The sequence below is a fragment of the Pseudoliparis swirei genome, chromosome 19, assembly GCF_029220125.1.
Source record: "Pseudoliparis swirei isolate HS2019 ecotype Mariana Trench chromosome 19, NWPU_hadal_v1, whole genome shotgun sequence".
NCBI lineage: Eukaryota > Metazoa > Chordata > Actinopteri > Perciformes > Liparidae > Pseudoliparis > Pseudoliparis swirei.
In genome coordinates, this window is record NC_079406.1 from 8,824,957 (window position 1) to 8,844,175 (window position 19,219).

Genomic DNA, 19,219 nt, shown 5'->3' on the forward strand with positions numbered 1-19,219 from the left:
GGTCTCTCAGGTCACATCTGTTTCGGAGATTGTGGCCCAGTGGCTGAAGCCCTTTCTATGTTCAATACATTATTTTTTTCTTCCCACAATTCAAATGGCTTTTGTTTTGTGTCCATTGACGGTTTATTTTCCTGGCAGTGTTGAGAAAATGTCTGTCTGGCAAGATCTCTTCTGGATAAAATGATGCACCCCAGATTGCCTACCAACAGGAAAATCCAAACATATTCCAAAGACACTCCAACAGCATCAGAGTGAGAAAAGTACGCCCCTCGGCACACTGACAATCATTCACAGGAACCAAAGGAAAATAGCAGGTTGGTATATGATCAATCATATTTCTTTTATGAATAAGTTTGAACCAAGTAGACTAATATCATTGAAAATAAAAAGTGTCCGTATTTTCTAATTTGGACGCCGGATCACATGCCATTGCTGATTGTTTATGGCAAAAAAAAGCCCACGCTCAAAACAAACTGAACAATAAATAACTAACATTTAGTGTGATAATCCAGTTAGTATTGATACCCATCAGCAGGGCCATGACAGGAGGCCTGCTCGCCATGCAGGAGGCATAAGATACAGCCAGGTGCAATGGACCCAATGAGAAGTGAAGTCAGAAAGACTCTGGGGAGGAAGCAGAGTTAATAATGTGTGATGGAGAGATGTAAATTCCTCCATAAGTAGAGAGAGAAGAGGAGATATGTGCTCAGTGTATCCTAAAACGTCCCCCAGCAGCCTATAAGCCGATAGCAGCATATCTAGGGTCTGGATCAGGGCAAACCTGATTCAGCCCTAACTATAAGCTCTATCAAAGAGGAAAGTCTTAAGTCTACTCTTGAACTGTGTCTCCTCCCGGACTGATACTAATAGTCGAATATTGCATCACTCCACTCACCTACTAATGGACCTTATGATCTTATGACATGATGTGGTGAAAGGCTAAAACATACTTATCCCTCTGTCATTCCATCCATCCAACCATGCATTCATCCATGTATTTATACATTTTTGGAAGCCTGACATTTACAGTGTGTGGACTACCTCTACTTTCCCTTTAATGATGCCCTGAACTTTCCTCTTTTGTGTCACATTTCCACTGATATAAGAGAAACCCTAACATCTAACAGAAAGACATGATGGTTTCTGCAGAGCAATGTGGCGTGCGCTTCTAGGGAGAAAAACAACAGTGTTGTAAAAAAACATTTTCAGACAAGGATAGTAAAGGATGAAATGTATTAATCCCCAAAGGCGAGACTGGTATAACACCATTTGATGTTTGTTTTTTTAGATGATCCTCTCTTTTATGCGTCTAAAATACATTCACTGCAGCACATTGCTTTGCTCCCATGCTGCTACTCCTGTCGGTCTCTCCAACCTCCATCTGATCGTAATACACTCAATGTGGAGAAGAAGCTAATACAACCACACTTCAAAAGAGCCAGACTAACCCTTTAAGGAGCCTGTTGGCTAAAGTAGTTCACTACCCACAGATATTTGATCCGATCGGCTCTGTACATGTACTACATGAAAGAGAGGCCCTGTCAGAGGCCGCGGGAGAGATGGAGTGAGAAATGAGGAATTAATTTCCAAGGCACTAAATCATTAGCAGCAGGCTGTTCTTCATGAATTAATAAACACAACAACGTGTTGCAGTTTGAATTCAATTACAAAGTAGGTCAACAGTGCACCCCAAACAATTATACCTGCACAATAATAGATTAGCAAATATTTCACTGTAATTTAATTAAGAGCTCTTTGGCATGTCAGACGGAGGATGAGAGATCTTCAGAGGAAAATGTATCTCCCTTTATTTACACTTGGGAGGTTTACAAAGTCACGTGTGCGTGTCAAGACAATGTAACAACTGTCAGATAGGATTAAACCGTGTCACATAGTAATTTCGGGATATCCCATGGAAAGACTAACAATGTGTTACTTTGCTCACACCCCTTTCTGATTTCCCTATCCTGTGTGAGGCTCTCTATGTCTGCAGCCTTGAGCCTATTAGATCATGTTTGAAGACAAGGATCTTTACAAACACCTCAGACATAATTAGTATATATATATTTTAAAGGCTGAATAAACAAACTTTATTCACACAGTAGAATGTGTTTGGAACTATTTTCCGCAGCAAATTAATCCAGGTTTGGTGCTCTGTGACTATTGTGGCAGCTGGACTTTGTGTGTGGGGGCGATTGAGTCCAAATAAACTACAGTTTCTGTGGAACATGTCACCCAAAGCAACAGTGGGGCTCTTGGAAGTGATTTAAAGGAGGTCTGTAGCACAGTGGAATGATGAGTGTTACACAATACGTGGTAGTCTGGGGAATTTGAGTTTGGTTTGGGCCTCATGGAAATAAATAAGGTTACACTTGGCGTAGCAAGAATTCAAGGAAAATGTATTTATTATCATGATGCAACACAGTGCCCACAACTAAATGTATTAGTAGCCATTGATAACACAAGAAAACTAGAATGGGCACTCGGTAGAGCGCATACCTTCGCATATCACAAGATTGGGCATTGAATTATGAACATTTTGGCATTAGTTGCATGCCAATTGGACAAAAATGTATCGTGCTATGGTAAAAAAAAGAGTTTGACCTTTCCATGACCTTGACCTTTGACCCGATTGATCCCAAAATCTAATCAAATGGTCCCCGGATAATAACCAATCATCCCACCAAATTTCATGCGATTCGGTTCAATACTTTTTGAGTTCTGCGAAAGATTTTGACCTGTTCATGACCTTTGACCTTTGACCCGATCGATCCCAAAATCGAATCAACTGGTCCCCGGATAATAAACAATCATCCCACCAAATTTCATGCGATTCGGTTCAATACTTTTTGAGTTCTGCGAAAGATTTTGACCTGTTCATGACCTTTGACCCGATCGATCCCAAAATCTAATCAACTGGTCCCCGGATAATAAACAATCATCCCACCAAATTTCATGCGATTCGGTTAAATACTTTTTGAGTTCTGCGAAAGATTTTGACCTGTTCATGACCTTTGACCTTTGACCCGATCGATCCCAAAATCTAATCAACTGGTCCTCGGATAATAAACAATCATCCCACCAAATTTCATGCGATTCGGTTCAATACTTTTTGAGATTTGCGAATAACACGCATACAAATAAATAAATAAATAAATACACGGCGATCAAAACATAACCTTCCGGCATTTTCAATGCGAAGGTAATAAATAAATAAATAAATACACGGCGATCAAAACATAACCTTCCGGCATTTTCAATGCGAAGGTAAACATGACAAACTAAATTTAGAAGTACATTTCTGTTGTGCATTATTTTTAATTAGCATCATACGTATAGTAAACATCAGCAACACTATTATCTGTTCAGATAATATGGCTGACATTTTCAAATTAAAAACTCAATATGAGGGAACCATCGTCTATCAACTGTCCATGTGTTTGAGCAGCAGCATCATGACGTAAACACAGAGTCCACCATCGCTCGTCCCCCCCCCAGAGTCCTGATCCCAGAGTCCTGATCCCAGAGTCCTGATCCCAGAGACCTGATCCCAGAGACCTGATCCCAGAGTCCTGATCCCAGAGTCCTGATCCCAGAGTCCTGATCTCTGTGCTGCTGGGTAGTGGAGTAGCCTCAGGTTCTAGCTGAGTTAGCTTAGCTTCCGCCTCGATTCATCCCCCTTGTCCTTCGTGTAAAGCATACTCTACTGTAGCTCCAGCTCAACAGTCTCAATCAAAATGAAAACCAAGTAGTAAACCGATTGAGGGAGAAAGCAATGAGAGAGGCAAGGAAGTGAGACAAAGGAAACACAATTGGCCTGTATTTGAACCTCAAGAAAGCAACTATGTAATCAGCCATACTCACATCAAGCTGGTTATTGTGAATTTACGTGTGACGGTGTGTGTGTGTGTGTGTGTGTGTAATTGTGCACATTTCACTGAGTGTTTATGGGGGTTTGGTCCACTCATTAAGAATGGCAACTAAATAAGGCTCCATAAAAGTGCTTGCCAAGTGCACATTTACCTGCTCTGCTTTGATAAATGCCAAGGCTAGCTGCGGAGAACTGGCTGCAAAGGACAGGGTGACTAATTCCCTTGCAAAATGTTGTAAGGGCTTTTGTGTGCCTGTGCATGTGTGTTTATGCATGTGTGTGTGTGTGTGTGTGTGTGTGTGCGAGCGTGCAAAGGACTTACAGGTTGTTTGAATGAAAATGAGAACTGTTCAATAATACATAAGGCTGTCTGCGTAACACGATTACCAAAGAATATGTTTTATGAAAGCCCCCATAAATGGTGGCGCTGGATATTTGCACGCCACCATATATTTTACAGATTTGACAAATTGCAGACAGGAGTCGATATTGCATTTGGGTTTCACGCTCGGCCGCCTAATGTATTCCCTCAATTCAGAAAACAATGGAAAAGCGGATGGGAGAAAATATTAAGCACCTTTTTTTCATTACATTACATTATTCTGCTGGTTTGGAATCTGACATCACAAAACATTATGAGTTCCCAGACAGCAGGATGTGGATAAGAAAACGCTAGTTAGCCCTCTTGCCTGAGATGTAGACCTGAGACATTCCTGTCTGTCTATAGGAAACAGGCTTTTGATTACTTTTACGCTTGAAATTCTTGCCCAGTATTTGAATCAGTCTGATTATCTCGTGAATAAAAATGATGGCATTTAATAGCATATCAATTACATATCAATAATTTGATCAAGCTCTGACAGTTGTACGGCCCCCTGCACAGACACAGTGCCTCTCTGCAACCTTTTGAAACCCACGTGCCCGTCAGCGATGAGATTTTTGTCAATGCCGAGAGGGAAAATGGATGAAAAAGAAAAGAGAGGGACACTTATTTTGTTGGTAACAACAACACGTGAAGGAAGAAGAGAAATCATTGTCAATAAAGAAAGTCTTTAATTGTTTTGACAATGAAAATATATTCACAACATGTATACAGTAGTTTTTTTCTTTATATCGGTGTACTGTTACAGACTAAAGGAATTAAATTAAATTGAGGAATATATTCAGACCTAATGACCTCTTTTAGGGTCACCACTCTTTACTTTATCGCTGGTGTTTTTCATGCCGGCCAATCAGAAGAAATAATGCGTTGGTGGTCGTCAGAGAGGGTTTTGGTTCTTACTGTCTTTAGATCATTCTGCTAAGTAGATTGGATTTGAGACAATTTATAAGAACATACAGGACTGTCTCAGAAAATTAGAATATTGTGATAAAGTTCTTTATTTTCTGTAATGCAATTAAAAAAACAAAAATGTCATGCATTCTGGATTCATTACAAATCAACTGAAATATTGCAAGCCTTTTATTCTTTTAATATTGCTGATTATGGCTTACAGCTTAAGAAAACTCAAATATCCTATCTCTAAATATTAGAATATCATGAAAAAGTATACTAGTAGGGTATTAAACAAATCACTTGAATCGTCTAATTAACTCGAAACACCTGGAAACACATTTTCAAATGTTTGATTTTGTTTTGCTGTTATAAATCTTTTTTTTACTTGGTCTGAGGAAATATTCAAATTTTATGAGATAGGATTTTAGAGTTTTCTTAAGCTGTAAGCCATAATCAGCAATATTAAAAGAATAAAAGGCTTGCAATATTTCAGTTGATTTGTAATGAATCCAGAATGCATGACATTTTTGTTTTTTTAATTGCATTACAGAAAATAAAGAACTTTATCACAATATTCTAATTTTCTGAGACAGTCCTGTATACAGTATATAGACCAGACCAGCATGTTAACCACTATAAACCAGGTAAAATTGTCTTAATTTAGCATTAATGTACAAATATATATACAGGTATATATATATTTATATATGTATATATATTTGTACTTAAATGCTAAATGCTTATGCTTGTGTTAAGTTGTAATAGTTTATTTTGATAACATCTGCAGAGGTCTTATGGTTTAAATTAATACATATAGAAAGATATAATAGACAATATTAAGGAGAATATTGTTATTAATGTATTATGAAGCATAGGGGTAATGTTTACTCTATGCAAATGTAAATGGCAAGAATTAATGTATATTGCATGAGAGTGACTGTTAGTAATATAGATTGACGAAGCCGGTTGAAATCCATGAAGAGACTTTTATTGTGAAGGTGACTTTAATTGACGGGATTCTTATTGTGAAAGCGTCGGAACCGGAAGTGACGTTTCGACGGCGCAAGAGAGGATTATGAAACGGTGTGTTTTTAGAGAGCACGTTCTCTTTCTCAGGTGAGCTCGACGGAGGAGGCTGTGAGCTCCCAGATGGAGCTGGGAGCCTGCAGCCTGGACACGAGGGAGAGCGCGTTGAATGTTTGATTCACTTTTCTTGCCATTAAATGTTGATAACTTAATCCATGCGTGTCCGGAAGCCTGTTTTTCCACCATCTGCGCAGTGCCCCAGTTTTGAGATTACCTTACAATTTGGCGACCACGAGACGCGTTCATGCGGTGAGTAGCTCGCGCTAAGCTATCGAACTATTTATGCCGTCAGAACACTACGGGGCACAAGCCCGCAGGAAGAGTTTAACAGGCGTTTGACGCTGTGTGTGTGTTTTATGTGTGTTTTGTTCCAGTTGCGTTAGCATGTTCTACACGATTTGCGATACATTTACTGGTGCAGATCTCCCACGTTTGGCCCGCGTGTTTTGGTCGCACGTTGTTTGTGTCGTGAGGGGTAGTTAGGTGCGCGATTGTTTGTTTGTGTCTTTTTGTTGTGCGTTCCTCGTATCATTTGTCTCACGCCTTCCACGTGAATTGTTTCTTTTCTTTTTACGTTCCTCGCCGTGTGTTTTGTTTGTGTCTTTGTTGTGCGTTCCTCGTATCGTTTGTCTCACGCCTTCCACGTGAATTGTTTCTCTTTTCTTTTTACGTTCCTCGTGTTGTCTTGTAGAGACTATCCACGTCCAGTCTCTTTTCATGTTTTTCTACGTGATATCTGGTGTGTGTGTGAGGCCTTGTTGGTGAGGCTGTGTGCCACGTGCGCGTGTGAGTGGCCTGTGTGTACTCCACACCAGGTGTGTCGCTGTCCAGTCTCTTTTCATGTTTTTCTACGCTTTATCTTGTGTGTGTGTGTGAGGCCTTGTTGGTGAGCTGTGCACATGCAGTGTGTCTGTGTGCAGCACACACCAGGTGTGTCGCTGCTGCAACAGCGTTTGTGTGTGCCATTCATGTTTTTGTCATATTGTCGCTCCTCGTCGTTTGTTTTGTGAGTAACACGTTTTTGTAGACAAGACTTGCGGCTATTTGATGTGCATGAGAGCTAGTACTTCCAAGCAGGACCAATATAGTGGCTGTCAAGTTGCAGCGTAGATGTTGGTCTGTCGTTGACAATTCTGATAAATGTGCAGTTGCGTGGCAGTTCGTGGACAAGGATCATTACCCCCATTGTGGCCTATAGGTGTGACTGTAGCATTAGCTTGGTAGTTTGGCGCACATAGTTTGATCGGACGAAGACGACGCGGGGTCTCACTGAGACAACGCTAGATATCCAATATAAAATCCTAAATTAGTGCGTGATCGATGCTATTTACGAGATTAAAGTTACATAACGTAAGCGTGGCGGCCGTCATTTTGAATTGTGTCGTAGTTACAAGATCATTAGACCGCATAAATCAGTGAGGTTGCTCGTGTAAGCGTGGCGACCGTCGTGTTGAGCGATGTCGCAGTTACAAAAGGGGACCCTCTGATCCGCTTGGATACGAAAAGTACAGCGTGTTTTTGTTTTATGTTTGTCCTGTGTTAAATCCACCATTTTGCGTTCGTCTGAGAAGGAGGGACATTTGGTCTTTTGTTTGACCACATGTTGTGGGGGTTGAATACATTTACATAAGTTAGGACGCCATTACACATTCGAGGTGGCGCCTACTAGTGGACGAGGCATGCTAGGGATTAACCTAACCATATTGAATTGAGAGTTTCTTGGTTTTTGATTAATATTGCCATTTTTGGATTACAGTGGATTGTTTGATTTGTCCATTATTGCTTGTTTGTGGAATGGCTCGTGTTTTTATCAGTTGCCTTTGACAGATTGTCAAATTTTGAGTTTCAATTATTGACGTTTGCCTTGTTATTGATTTGTCATTTGCTTTTCCGCAGATTGGCGTCTTCGGATTTCTGCGGTCGGCTTATTCTTAATTGACAGTATTGGTTAAATTAACAGCTTCTCCCATTTCGCAGAATAAATAACATTTGTTTCATTGGTTAGAATAACACCTTTTTAAATGAACATTTTCATGCTGTTCAATTTCACAGTATAACTGTATTGCTTACCTAATTTGCATTTTTCCCCCCAACTGCACCGCACCCACAATTAGACACATAGGGTAGAATAAAATAGGATTTTCCTGTGCTCTACATTTACATTTCCTTACATATATTAAGCCTATCAGTACCTGATCCCTTTAACAATGTCAGAATCGACGTCAATCAAGACCCCTGTCGCTTGGATAGAGAACGTTTCTCTACACTGCCATGAATGGTGAAAGCCGACAGACTGCACCACTACAAGAAGCTGAGGAAGCAGCAGGAATGGCATGCAGAGGGTTTACTTGATGTAACAACCCTGGAGGGGCCCACATAAGAACAGAAACTTAGCAGCAGAAGACCAGAAGCAAGACAAGAAGTGGTTCCGATCCCGACCAGCAGAGAGCGCCGAAGCCAAGAACGCTCACAAAGAAGAAGCTCCCCGACTGGAACCCTGCATAAAGAGGCAGCCCCGGAACCAAGGGCCCAGTGGTTGAACTCAAAGGAGGCAGAATTGAGTCAGACCCACGTAGCATGGTCGCACAGCTGCAGAAGGATTCAGCTGACTCCAGGACAAGGGAGCGACAGCAAGAGAAGAGGAGAGAAAGAAAGTTAAAGTACGTGACAAACAGATGGAAGAGGAGAGAAGACGAGAGGAGAGGCAGAAAGCTGAAGAAAGTCGGAAGAGGAGAGAAGGAAAGTGCCCCATCATCCCCTGCTCAGCCCAGAGCCCAGCCACAGATGCAGTACATCGACCCCCACCCCTAGTACAGACCCTCAGGCCCATCAAGATGCTCTCACACCTATGACCACCCCGCCAGCCATCAGTCCTGCCCCCCAGCGCCTGCAGTCAACAATGGAGCTGCATTCATGAGTCTGCACCACAACAACAGAAGCAAGACTCATCCCAAGAATTGGACTTCAATGGCACATTGAACGTGCCTACAAGCTGGACCAGAGAACTAGGTCCCCACGGAGAGCCAAGCAGACTCCGTAACAGATGACTTCCAGCATCAACTAAGGAGATACCAGCCCCCATACAAGAGCGCTACCACAGACAGAGCGCCCCCAAGACAAGGAACAACAGCATATCCAAGCTCACAACACCGAGCACCGGGTCACCCAGTACAAGCCGTACAGCCCAAGGAATATACTTCATCACGGACCAGCTGCCCCCATAGAGGACGGAGGTCCCTGGAAAGGCACTCGATGCTGCCACCGGGATCCCCTTGGCAGTCGGAGACGTGAGGGCAATCCTGGCAAAATGCTCCTCGCTGAGAGAGCTAGAAGACCTGGAGAGAGATGCTGGCTGCTCATCTGCCCATAACAGCCAAGATGTGGACACTGTCAATATACACCTGTTCGCTGCCATCAGAACACGGTGGCTTTTTACCCCTGACATGGCCAACCTGTCTGGCATCAAGTTAAGACCAGATGAAGATCCCTATCACTGCACCTACAACTACACCACTGCTGTCGACGACGCCTACCAACAAGCCTGGGACGAAGAAAAGGATGTGACATTGAAGTCATCAGACCAGGAGCCATTCTGAATGCCTGCAGTCTCCCGACCAACGAGACTGGGACGCACTGCAATCTGACTCTGCCCCTCACATCACACTGCTGACAGGAGCAGGCCATGAAGCAAGAACTCTTGGCCCCATGATGAAAGCAGTCTCAAGAGTAAGGTGGATTTCTACCACATCCCCCTGTCTGTCACACACCCCCGATGGTGACTATTGGAAAATACAACAACATTCGTATTCTAAAGGACTGCTCCAACAACTTGACCTCGACAGAAATCATGGGAGAGAACATTCCAACCATCCTGCCACTGATGAAATGCTAAAAGACGTGCCGCCCCAACCGTGGTCAAGTGGAGACTACGATGTTGGTCACACCGCCCAACACAACATGGAAATGATTATCAATATCCCCTGAAGCAAGAACAGAAGGACGGCATACGAGAGACCATCCAAGGCTTGTAAGAAGCAGGAGTGCTGATTGACACAAAGTCCAAATGGAATACTCCAATATTGCCAGTTCCCAAATCCGGCAACAAAGGCTGGAGGATGGAACATGACTTGAGAGCCATAGACAGTGCCACAACGCCACAGAACATTCAAGTGCCGAACACCTACACAGCAGTGTCCTGCTTGTCACCAAAACAACAATACTTCACTGTCATTGACTTGGCAAATGCTTTCTTTTGTCTGCCCCTTGACAAAGCAAGTAGGACTATGTTTGCCTTTACATTTGAAAGCAGACAATACACAGATTCCAGAATGCCGCAAGGCTACAGAGACAGCCCGGGATTATTTAATGCAGCCCTGAAGCAAGACCTCAAAGACCTCACCATTCCAGAACACACAGTTCTAGTACAGTATGTAGATGACATACTGCTTGCCGCACCAACTGCTGCAGTCTGCCTCAGAGTGACCAAAGACAACGCTGCTCTCCAGAGCAGGTTATGAAGTCAAGCGCTCTAAAACACAGATTGCAAGAAAAACAGTGACATTCCTGGGAAAACTCATCTCAGGAGACTCCAGCGCATTGTCTGCAGGACAGAGGTATGCCATCTTGAGTGCAGCAAAATCTAAGACTGTACAAGACATGCTGTCATTCCTTGGACTAACTGGATACAGCCGCCATCACGTTCCTGACTTCACGCCTCTTACACAGCCACTCCGAGACATGTTGGCTGAAGCAGGAAACCGTAACCTGAAAGCCACATTGACATGAACCACTGATGCAGAACACTCATTCACAGCAACGAAGCAGGAGGTCAGCAAAGCCATGAGCACCTTCATGCAAGAGGGAGGACAACACCAGCCTGCCTCCCAACAGAAGCAAGACGCCTTAATTCCTTGGCAACAGGGACAAGCGGATCCCAGAGACAGTGAGCCATGTTTCCTCCAGTTTGGATACTGGATGCCGGACTGCCAGCAAGAAGAAGACCGAGAGGCGGACCTGTCATTTGTCACATGTCATCTGTCACCTGACCTGTCATCACAGCCATCGATGGAGCAGCACCTCAGGATTGTGCATTGCCTAATTGCACCATGAAGTACCACCACTCTCCACTTGAACACTGTCAGTGTGGAATATCCAGAGACATCACAAGAACGTTGATCCAAACAAGAAGTTTGGCCAAACATCAGAAGCCGACCACAACATGCGTCCACCTTGAGTTTTCTGAATCAAATGTTTCAGAAAAAGGAGGGATAGAGGAGATAGCTAATGTACTACAGCTCAAGTGAGACCATAGAGGGGTGAGCAGGTTGCACAAAGCAACTGGGATCCCTGTAATGTGTCACGAGCTCGAGGTCAACACAGAACAAGGCGTTCACACATTTTTGACTTAAAGTGCGTTCTCTATGACAGCAACAAGACAAGATCTCAAAAGTCTTACAACAGCCACACATCAACTTTGCCAACGAGCCCAACAACATGGCAGACGGATTACAAGTTAACCTGGAAGAACCACATGACTGCAGAGATTGCACGAAAAGATCTCAAGGTCAGAATGGACTTGGAGAAAGAACCACTGGACAGTCCTGACTGAACACTGTTCACTGATGGACACTGCCACAGAGGAAAAGAGAGCAACATCGCTGCATACGCTGTAGTGCAACAACAAGAGAAGAGACATTCAACCATTGCAGCTGAAATCATCCCTCAACCAGCATCTTCACAGCTCACAGAATTAGTGGCTTTGACAAAACCACTGGAACACGCCAAAGAAAAATCAGTCAACATTTACACCGCTTCAGCTTATGCATATGGAGCCGTGCATGTCGACGGTCCCCAGTGGTTGAGAAGAGGATTCTTAACAACAGCAAATGCACCAGTAAAGCACAGAAGCCAGTTGGAGCAACTACCAGCTGTCATCCTGCTACCACACAAAGTAGCAGAAATGAAATGCAAGGGACATCAGAACTTGACGACGGTGGCAAGAGGCAACGACAGCCATTGACACACCGGAACTCCCGAAACTTGGATTAAAGGACATTAAGCGCATGCAGAAAGAAGCAGGAGTTTATGAGCAGAATCAGTGGGCACACAAAGGAGCCAGCCAGAAAGAGGGTCTCTGGAGATCACATGATGGACGCATGGTGGCACCTGCGAAGATGTGTCAAGGACTCATAAGACAGGCACATGGTCCCTCTCATGTGAATCCCAGAAGAACGGAGCAGGAGGTCTCCATCCTCTGGTGGCATCCCTACATGACAGAGATATGGCATTCGAGGAGTGATCAGGTCTGACTGGCACAGTTTTGCAACCAAACACATTCACACAGGAGCAGACTATCGCCCAGGGAGGGGATAGCAGAGTTCATGGCGTGGCTTTGGAGAATATTTGAGGAATGAACTAACCACAGTTAAGTTTTTCTTTGAGCAGGTTACCGGAGCCCACCAGGAGCCAGTGGACTAAGTCCAGGCGAATGGGGTGCTCTGGGGTCATTGCAAGGACCTCGGAGCGCCCTCGATGTGAGTGGTCTCACACAAGGGACACCATTTCACATTTTTGTAATTATGTTCATATCTGAGCCATTAGAGCGAGAGTTAGGACTGCAACACAGGAAGATGTGTGCAGATAACATCGACTCTCACTGCTCACTGTCTCCTGTCATTAATGGCACCTCGATGTGCAAATGTTTTGTTTTTCCCCATAAGCTGTTTTAGGGTTCGAGCACGAGAAATGAGGGTGCTGGACGAATACCTGCCTGCTATCAGATCCTAGTAGGATTTGAATAATTCTATGCCCTAGTCAAGGGCCATAGATAGGATAAATTTCATTTATCATTACCAGTAAAAATAAATAAAGTTAGATTGGATTGGATAAGTAATTGAGACTCTGTTGGACGACAGATGCGCATTTAATAGATGATTCCTCCCACACGGGGTGAGAAGCTGCTCCTCCGACTCAGTTAAAGATTGCGAATTCAAGCCTAGAAAGTATTAGATACGTATTTAAATATAGAAATTAAAATATAGATAATTTTTCATAGTCAAGTGTCACATTCTGTATAGAGCCGCCCTAGTGGCCGCTGTGTGGTGTTGTGTTGTCTCATTTTCTCCAACAGCTACAGCTGACGCTCCAGCATCGACCATCGTGTGCTGGCTGCCTGCTGTGAGGACCTGCCATGAGGAGCTGCCCACAGGAGCATCGGACACCATCATCACCCGGCTCAGAGAGACTGAGGAGCAGACGGAGCCATCCTGAGGACCCCTGCGATGCCATTCGGAGCAGAGAACGATGCAGAGGAAGAGGAACAGATGACATCATGTGGATATGTAAATCCACCGACGGACGGCGCAGCCAGTGAAAACCATGAGGAATAATATCTCCCCAGGGGCTGGGACGCCCGGGATGTATGAGACAGGTTCCAGAGAGACATCGACCTTTTGGATGACGGCAGAGAACCACTGCATGCAGGTAGCTGCATGTAGGCCGAGATCCTTGAGAAGTCCTCAGCTGAGATTTAGTGAGTGTGAATTGCTGGTAGACAGTTAACTGCTTGCAGTCTGTGGACGCAGTAGTTCATGCTCCCTCAGCTGAGTGGGACGATCGCAACCATCATTGACAATCTGCTTGGAGAAAGGAGGGATGCTGAGACGAGAAGGAGTGCCGAGCGGGTATGCAGAGGAACTGGAGTTGCAGAGCATGTATGCGGAGGGACTGGATTCACAGGGATGCACAGACACCTGCACAGATAGACACTTAGACAGTGCACACGTTACATCAACCGGAACCATCCCAGCAAGATTTTTCACCTGTGTGATGAATACATTCACACCGACACTTAGTGTTATTTAGTTTCCTTGAGAAGCAGGGATGCAAGGAGGGAGTGATGTTCTTCCACAGGGATGCTGAATGATAATGAGTGCTTATTAAAATGTTGTACAATGTTTGTTTACATAGAGGGTCAAAATAAAAGGGCTATTACTTGGTTGTTTATACTATTGGATAAGTATAAAAGGAGGGATTGTTAACTTGTAATAGTTTATTTTGATAACATCTGCAGAGGTCTTATGGTTTAAATTAATACATATAGAAAGATATAATAGACAATATTAAGGAGAATATTGTTATTAATGTATTATGAAGCATAGGGGTAATGTTTACTCTATGCAAATGTAAATGGCAAGAATTAATGTATATTGCATGAGTGACTGTTAGTAATATAGATTGACGAAATCCATGAAGAGACTTTTATTGTGAAAGGTGACTTTAATTGACGGGATTCTTATTGTGAAAGACCCGAAGTGACGTTTGAGAGGATTATGAAACGGTGTGTTTTTAGAGAGCACGTTCTCTTTCTCAGGTGAGCTCGACGGAGGAGGCTGTGAGCTCCCAGATGGAGCTGGGAGCCTGCAGCCTGGACACGAGGGAGAGCGCGTTGAATGTTTGATTCACTTTTCTTGCCATTAAATGTTGATAACTTAATCCATGCGTGTCCGGAAGCCTGTTTTTCCACCATCTGCGCAGTGCCCCAGTTTTGAGATTACCTTACACTTGCCTCCGTACTTCTTTTTTTGACCTTGTTATTCTTATGTTTATTCATCTATTATGTGTATGTATGTCAAGAGTAACGGAAAATCTGGAGTCTAATTCCTTGTATGCATACTGATACGTACATTTCCATTCAGCACCTCCACAACTTGAACGCATCATCTCACTCTTCCGGTAAGCTTTGGTTGCCAGCTCAACAGCGAGCATGACTTCTTCTTCTCTCCCTCCCGCTCCCTCTTGCTCAGTGTGTCTCATGTATAGTTATCCCCCTGCCTCCCTTAATGATAACGATACATGCAACAAGTGTAGTTTATTTGCTAGGTTGGAGGCAGGTCTAAGTGGGTTAGATGCACGGCTCCGCGCTATCGAAGCTCAGACAGCTATGCTAGTTAGCCCGCCCTCTCCCGTAGTCGGCGCGGAGCTACAGTCAGCTGTTAGCTGTTCCCCGGCGGTAACCGTGCAGCCGGATGGTTGGGTAACTGTTCGCAGGAGTCGAAGTCTACACAGAAGCCCGCTGTGCACCAACCACTTCACGTTTCGAACCAGTTTTCCTGCTCAGCGACACACCCGCTGAGGAACACACCCTGGTTATCGGGAGCTCTATAGTCAGGAACGTGAAAATAGCGGCCACGGACCAGAGTCGTGTGCCTCCGGGCCAGAGCGGGCGACGTGGAGTCTTGTTTGAAGCTGCTGGCTGGGATAAGCGGAGATACAGTCAGATTGTAATACACGCCGGTGGTAATGACGCCGAGCCCGCCGCTCGGAACTCACTAAAATTAATGTGGAATCGTGTGTGCTTATGCCAAGACGTTGTCGGACACCGTAATTTTCTCTGGCCCTTCCCAAATTTGCAGACAGACGAATTGTATAGCCGAATGTCGTCTTTCAACCGCTGGCTGTCGAGGTGGTGCCCAGCGAATAATGTGGGCTACGAGACAACTGGAAGACTTTCTGGGAAAACCTGATCTGATGAGGAGAGACGGCATTCATCCCACGTTGGACGGAGCGTCTCATTTCTGCGAATATGACCAAGTTGATCACCGGACTTAATCTATGACAACCCAGGGTTCAGATCAGGAACCGGGAGCAGAGTTGTAGTTTAACACCCTTCTCTGCTCTTCCATTCGAGCAGTTACCCACCCTTGACTTTAGAGTAGAGACTGTGTCTGTCCCACGGCCACTTCAATTAAATAAATCAAAAGTAAGCAGAAGAGGAGTCGACACAATAACCTTATACAAGTTAACACAATTATTTCAGCAGTGCAACAAAATAGGTCTATTAAATGTGGTCTCCTAAATATTCGATCTCTGTCATCTAAAGCTGTGTTACTGAATGATTTAATATCAGATAATCACATTGATTTATGTTGCCTAACTGAAACCTGGCTGAGCCATGAAGAATATGTCTGCCTGAATGAATCGACTCCTCCAAGTCATATTAATACTCACATTCCTCGAGGCACCGGTCGAGGAGGTGGAGTAGCAGCCATCTTTGAATCGAGCCTATTAATTAATCCTCAACCAAAATTACACTACACCTCATTTGAAAGCCTTGTTCTTAGTCTTTCACATCCAACCTGGAAAACACTACAGCCAATTCGATTTGTGATTCTGTACCGCCACCAGGTCCATATTCAGAGTTTATATCTGAATTCTCAGAATTTATATCAAGTTTGGTTCTTAAAACCGATAAAGTTATTATTGTTGGAGATTTTAATATCCATGTGGATGTTGATAATGATTGCCTTAGTGCTGCATTCATCTCCTTGTTGGACTCGATTGGCTTATGTCAGAGAGTACAGAAACCCACTCACAGCTTTGGCCACACGCTGATCTTGTTCTTACTTATGGCGTTGACATTGAGCATTTGAACGTCTTCCCACAGAATCCTCTTCTGTCAGACCACAACCTCATAACTTTTGAATTTATACTACGAGTGTACTCCGTTAGTCAAAAGTTTCTACACTAGATGTCTAACTGATAGTGCTGTAGCTAAATTTAAAGAAGCGATTCCTTCTGTATTTGATTCGATACCACGCCTCAATATAACAGAGGACTCCTGGTCTAACTTTAGTCCGTCCCAGATTGATCATCTTGTTGACAGTGCCATAGGCTCTCTGAGAATGACACTGGACTCGATAGCCCTCTGAAGAAGAAGACAGTGAGGAAGAGGAGGTTTGCTCCTGGTATAACCTCAGACCCGCAAACTGAAGCAACGTCACGAAAGCTTGAACGCATATGCTCAACTAATCTCAAGAATCCCGCTTAGTTTGGCGAGATAGTCTTAAAACATATAAGAAGGCCCTCCGTAATGCCAGAGCAGCCTATTACTCATCAATAATAGAAAAAATAAAACAACCCCAGGTTTCTCTTCAGCACTGTAGCCAGGCTGACAGAGAGTCACAGCTCTGTGGAGCCGAGCATTCCTATAAACCTTAGTGGTAATGACTTTATGAACTTCTTTAATGAAAAGATTTTAACTATTAGGACAAGATTAATAATCTCTTGCCCATAACCAGTGCCAATCTGTTCTCAAGTGGAATGGCCTTGGAAACCGCTGTATGCCCTGGTGTATATTTGAGGATTTTCTCCTATCAACCGTGACCAATTATTTTCAACGGTTTCTACTTCAACACGCCTACCTGTCTCTTGGACCCCATCCCGACGAGGCTGCTTAAAGACGTTTTGCCTTTAATTGGCGGCCCTCTATTAGATATTATCAATGTGTCTCTGCTAACAGGCCACGTACCACACTCCTTCAAGGTGGCTGTTATTAAACCTCTCCTGAAGAAGCCCACTCTGGATCCAGAGGTATTGGCTAACTACAGACCGATCTCTAACCTCCCTTCCTCTCCAAGATCCTTGAGAAAGTGGTCGCAAATCAGTTGTGCGACTTTCTACATCATAATAGTTTATTTGAGAAATTTCAATCAGGATTTAGAAAACACCACAGCACCGAGACGGCACTGGTGAAAATTACAAATGACCTCTTAATGGCAGCAGATAAAGGACTCCTCTCTGTCCTGGTCTTGTTAGACCTTAGTGCTGCATTCGACACCATTGACCATGACATCCTGTTACAGAGACTGGAGCAGTCGATTGGCATTTCAGGCACGGCACTAATTTGGTTTAAATCCTATTTATCAGATCGATCTCAGTTTGTATTTGTAAACGATGACGCCGATAACCACCAACGTTAATCACGGAGTTCCACAAGGTTCTGTGCTTGGACCAATTTTATTTACCTTATACATGCTTCCTTTGGGCAATATTATCAGGAAACACTCCATAAACTTTCATTGTTATGCAGATGACACTCAACTATATTTATCGATAAAACCAGAGGAGAGCAACCAACTCTGTAAATTCAAGCATGTCTTAAAGACATAAAAACATGGATGACCTGCAACTTTGATGTTAAACTCAGACAAAACCAAGTAATTTTAATCGGCCCTGAGCACCTCAGAGATCAATTATCTGGTGATGTGGATTCTGTAGACGGCATTGCCCTGGCATCCAACACCACTGTAAAGAATATTGGCGTTATCTTTGATCGACTTGTCCTTTAACTCCCACGTAAAGCAAATCTCAAGGACTGCATTCTTTCATCTACGTAATATTTCAAAAATCAGGCACATCTTGTCTCAAAAGATGCAGAAAAATTGGTTCACGTTCGTTACTTGAGACTGGATTACTGCAACTCCTTATTATCAGGCTGCTCTAATAAATCTCTTAGGTCCCTCCAGTTGATCCAGAATGCTGCAGCTCGTGTTCTCACTAAAACTAAGAAAAGAGATCACATCACTCCTGCACTAGCTGCTCTGCACTGGCTCCCAGTAAAATCAAGAATCACTTTTAAAATTCTTCTCTTAACGTACAAAGCCTTGATTGGTGATGCTCCATCATATCTTAAGGAGCTTGTCGTACTATATTGCCCCACTAGAGAGCTACGCTCACTAAATGCGGGACTACTTGTAGTTCCTAGAGTCTTAAAAAGTAGAATGGGAGCCAGAGCCTTTAGTTATCAAGCTCCTCTTTTATGGAACCAGCTTCCAATTTCAGTCCGGGAGGCAGACACAGTCACCTCGTTTAAGAGTAGACTTAAGACCTTCCTCTTTGACAGAGTTTATAGTTAGGGCTGAATCAGGTTTGCCCTGGTCCAGCCCCTTGATATGCTGCTATAGGCTTATAGCTGCCGGGGGACGTTTTAGGATGCACTGAGTACCTATCTCCTCTTTTTCTCTCCTTAAGGATGAATTTTCATCTCTCAATCACACGCTACTAACTCTGCTTTCTCCCCCGAAGTCCTTTTGACTTTACGTCTCATGGGGTCATCGGACCCTATGAGACGGCATAGATCCTATCTGCCTGATGGATCGTCTGGGTCGTGGAATTCCTGCTCATGACTACGCCACTGTCCTGTTGAG